This window comes from Rhinopithecus bieti, unplaced genomic scaffold (assembly GCF_001698545.2).
Source record: "Rhinopithecus bieti isolate Rb0 unplaced genomic scaffold, ASM169854v2 scaffold_5273, whole genome shotgun sequence".
Taxonomy (NCBI): Eukaryota; Metazoa; Chordata; class Mammalia; order Primates; family Cercopithecidae; genus Rhinopithecus; species Rhinopithecus bieti.
In genome coordinates, this window is record NW_016805057.1 from 3,471,611 (window position 1) to 3,476,608 (window position 4,998).

General features: G+C 42.3%; 1 protein-coding gene across 1 annotated transcript in view; it reads left to right on the forward strand.

The window, feature by feature from the left end:
* EPSTI1 (epithelial stromal interaction 1) overlaps positions 1-4,998 on the forward strand; it is a 108,648-nt gene that overhangs the window by 51,865 nt on the left and 51,785 nt on the right. The gene's annotated exons all lie outside the window — the stretch shown is intronic.

Genomic DNA, 4,998 nt, shown 5'->3' on the forward strand with positions numbered 1-4,998 from the left:
GAGTATCTCTGTGACATTCTCTGTATTTCCTGAATTTGAATGTTAGCCTGCCTTGCTAGGTTGGGGAAGTTCTCCTGGATAATATCCTGCAGAGTGTTTTCCAACTTGGTTCCATTCTTCCCATCACTTTCACATACCCTAGTCAGATGTAGATTTGGTCTTTTTACATAGTCCCATATTTCTTGGAGGCTTTGTTCATTTACTTTTACTCTTTTTTCTCTAAACTTCTCTTCTCACTTCACTTCATTCATTTGATCTTCAATCACTGATACACCTTCTTCCAGTTGATCGAATCAGCTACTGAAGCTTGTGCATGTGTCATGTAGTTCTTGTGTCATGGTTTTCAGCTCCATCAAGTCATTTAAGGTCTTCTCTACACTGTTTATTCTAGTTAGCCATTAGTCCATTCTTTTCTCAAGGGTTTTAGCTTCTTTGCAATGGGTTCGAGCATCCTCCTTTAGCTCGGAGAAGTTTGTTATTACCGATCTTCTGAAGCCTTCCTCTCGCAACTCATGAAAGTCATTCTCCATCCAGCTTGGTTCCATTGCTGGTGAGGAGCTGCATTCCTTTGGAGGAGAAGAGGCGCTCTGATTTTTAGAATTTTCAGCTTTTCTGCTCTGGTTTCTCCCCATCTTTGTGGTTTTATCTACCTTTGGTCTTTGATGATGGTGACATACAGCTGGGGTTTTGGTGTGGTTGTCCTTTCGTTTGCTAGTTTTCCTTCTAACAGTCAGGACTCTCAGCTGCAGGTCTGTTGGAGTTTGCTGGAGGTCCACTCCAGACCCTGTTTGCCTGGGTATCACCAGCAGAGGCTGCAGAACTGCAAATATTGCAGAACGACAAATGTTGCTGCCTGAACGTTCCTCTGGAAGCATCATCTCAGAGGAGCACCCGGCTGTATAAGGTGTCAGTTGGCCCCTACTGGGAGATGCCTCCCAGTTCGGCTACTCGGGGGTCAGGGACCCACTTGAGGAGGCAATCTGTCCGTTCTCAGATCTCAAACTCTGTGCTGGGAGAACCACTACTCTCTTCAAAAGCTGTCAGACAGGGACGTTTAAGTCTGCAGAAGTTTCTGCTGCCTTTTGTTCAGCTATGCGCTGCCCCCAGGGGTGGAGTCTACAGAGGCAGGCGGGCCTCCTTGAGATGCGGTGGGCTCCACCTAGTTGGAGATTCCCGGCTGCTTTGTTTACCTACTGAAGCTTCAGTAGTGGTGGGCGCCCCTCCCCCAGCCTTGCTGCAGCCTTGCAGTTCGATCTCAGACTGCTGTGCTAGCAGTGAGCAAGGCTCCATGGGCGTGGGACCCTCTGAGCCAGGTGTGGGATAGAATCTCCTGGTGTGCCATTTGCTAAGACCATTGGAAAAGCTCAGTATTAGGGTGGGAGTGACCTGATTTTCCAGGTGCCGTCTGTCACGGCTTCCCTTGGCTGGGAAAGGGAATTCCCTGACACCTTGCGCTTCCTGGGTGAGTTGATGCCTCGCCCTGCTTTGGCTCATGGTCCATGGGCTGCACCCACTGTCCTGCACCCACTGTCCAACAAGCCCCAGTGAGAGGAAGCTGGTACTTCAGTTGGAAATGCAGAAATCACCTGTCTTCTGCATCACTCACGCTGGGAGCTGTAGACTGGAGCTGTTCCTATTCGGCCATCTTGGAAGCTCCACCTACATTCTTTTTTCTTTTTTCTAACAGATTGAGTTTGTGTAGTGTATATTTGGTTATCAAAATACTTATATAACTTTGGGATTTTCAATTGGTAAATATTCATGGTATGAACAAGCATGATACATAGGATAAGATCTCAATCCTATAAAATTGGATATTGTTTCTGTATACACACAGGACCTAGAAGGACATGTCAAACTTACAACTGCTTGTGCTTGTGGATGACTTTGTTCTTTGCTTCTTGTGTTTTTTTAGTTTACTTTTAAAGAAGAAAGATTATTTTAAAAGCTTGAAAAACACCTGCTAAGTAATTTTGAACCTGTGGAATGTCAGGCTCAATATTTGGCACATTTCATATAGGCTTTTTTTTCATTTAATTTTCAGATTAACCCTATTAGGGATGTATCATCTCCATTTTATAGGTGGAGGCTTGGATAATTAAAATTTCCCAAAGTCACAGAGACAGTAAGTGATGCAACTAAATCTAGGTCTTGAGATTTTAGGGGGTTAGGGAAAATAGGTAATTGAGAAACACAATATGTACTTTGAAGGTCAGGAATATCTGAGTAGGGTGTAGGGGTGGTGAGCACTGTAGAAACACAGGCTACCTGTGGAGAGGACTATTGGAGAGGGTAGGACAGACAGCTCAGAGAGAAAGACTGGGGTAGTTGACTTCTATTTCTTCCTGCCAAGATCTAGATTTTGCTAGAATAGGCAAAAGTAAAGCTGAGGAAATGTGTCTGCTTTCTCTGTGATCAGCATATATGAATGACCTCCTCTTCCCAGGCCCAACATGGATTAGTACCATAATTAAACTTACTGTAGGATAGATGGGCTTTTGTGACCTCTCCTGGCTGCACTTGATTCCTAGGTACAATTTCCAGCATTATTTCTAGGGGAGAAAGGGCTCAGTTCTAAAAATCTCAGTTGGAAAAGCTCTTGGAACCAAGCCCATTCCAAAATAGGGCCTTCCTGTTTCTAAATTGCCTTGCACCACCTTGAGCTCAGCCTGTTGATTATAATATTGGGAAGTTTTCTTCATTTTTGCCATTGAAACCGTGCATCTTTTTTACTTCCATGTGAATAATAGTGTGATTAGTTCCTATGGGGCACATCTTCATCTTTTTTAGTCTCCTAGAGCTGAGAATCCAGGCAAGTCTGCTGAATATGCACACATAGGCATCAAGTTTGCTTTCCAATATGCTCACAAAACTTCTAATGCCCTTCATGGGAGCTTCTGAAAGACACTTAAGGGCTCAGTTGATCCCTTATCCATATGGTAGGCTTAAATCCAACCTTGAATTTTATAATCCAGGTAAGGTGAATAGAAAGTCATCCTATTCATAACTTTCTATCTTATGCTAATAAAGTGAACTTATAGACACAAAAATCTCATATCTATTTTGTTCAGAATAGGACTGAGCAGCTTATGAAAAATCTGGTCAGAGGAATTCCTATTGAATGTAAAATTACGTTGATGGTTAAAACCATGTCAAAATCTCTACCCACTATCAATTCTCCCTGCAGATATCCTAGTGTATGTTACCTCATTTTCATTCCTACTGCCACTGCCCTGATGTCAGTATTATCACATGCCACTTGAATCATGGCCTGTGTCTTTTGTGATTCCTTGTCTTCCCTGAACTACTGTAATGACTTTGTTACTGTCTTTGCAACCAGTCTCTTCATTGTCTTACATGGTTTGTCAAGTTTAGTTTTCTAAAACACAGCTTTGTTCATGTCACTCTACTGGTCAAACAGATTTGATTATCTCCTATTCCTACTGCCTATAAAATGAATTCCAGACTCCTTAGCCACACCATGGCGAACCATGGGCCATCTTAGATGTCAGAAAGGACTTACAGCATTTGGGTCTGTGTCATGTTGATGTGGTTTGGCTGTGTCCCCACCCATATCTCATCTTGAATTGTAGCTCCCATAATTCCCATGTGTTGTGGGAGGTACCTGGTCGGAGGTAATTGAATCATGGGAGTGGATCTTTGCCATTGCTGTTCTTGTGATACTGAATACGTCTTATGAGATCTGGTGGTTTTATAAAGGGCAGTTCCCCTGCACCCACTCTCTCTTGCCTGCTGCCATGTAAGATGTGTCTTTGCTCCTCCTTCACTTTCCGCCATGATTGTGAGGCCTCCCCAGCCATGTGGAACTGTGAGTCAATTAAACTTCTTTTTCTTTATAAGTTACCCAGTCTCAGGTATGTCTTTATTAGCAGTGTGAGAATGGACTAACACATAGGTGATTTAGGGGAAGGTTTAAGGAAGCAGAACTTTGCTCTGTATTGAATGTTATCAGGAAGCAAGGATAGGTCTATGATGAGGTATCTTAATCAATCCCATCTAGAAGGAAGGAAGACCAGAGTGAGACTCATGCTGTAATTGATAAAAAAGCAGCAGTCACTCATATTAGCCGTAATTTTGGGATGTTTGGTCACTCTTGTACTTTGTACAAGGTCCATGTATTTTTCTGTGTTCAGACATGTTATAGAGTGATCTTGTTTTTGTTACGAGCTATTATAGTCACAATGACCTCTTCTGATGTTGACATTATGTGACATTGGTTATTTTCAACAGGAGAACACCAAGGCCTAGCTGTGAGTGCCAGACCAGTTTTTTATTTTTTATTTTTATTTTTTATTATACTTTAATTTCTGAGATACATGTGAAGAATGTGCAGGTTTGTTACATAGGTATACACGTGCCATGGTGGTTTGCTGCACCCATCAATTCGTCATCTACATTAGGTATTTCTTCTAATGCTGTCCCTCCCCTAGCCCGCCACCCCATTACAGGCCCTGGTGTGTGATATTCCCCTCCCTGGGTCCATGTCTTCTCATTGTTCAGCTCCCACTTATGAATGAGAACATGCAGTGTTTGGTTTTCTGTTCCTGTGTTAGTTTTCTGAGAATGATGGTTTCCAGCTTCATTCATGTCTCTGCAAAGGACATGAACTCATCCATTTTTTATATCTGCATAGTATTCCATGGTATATATGTGCCACATTTTCTTTATCCAGCCCAACATTGATGGGCATTTGGGTCGGTTCCAAGTCTTTGCTATTGTGAACAGTGCTGCAATAAATATATGTGTGCATGTGTCTTTATAGTAGAATGATTTATAATCCTTTGGGTATATACCCAGTAATGGGATTGCTGGGTCAAATGATATTTCTGTTTCTAGATCCTTGAGGAATCACCACACTGTCTTCTACAATGGTTGAACTAATTTACAGTCCCACCAACAGTGTAAAAGTGTTCCTGTTTCTCCACATCCTCTCCAGTGACTGTTTTTTCCTGACTTTTTTTTTTTTTTTTTTTTTTT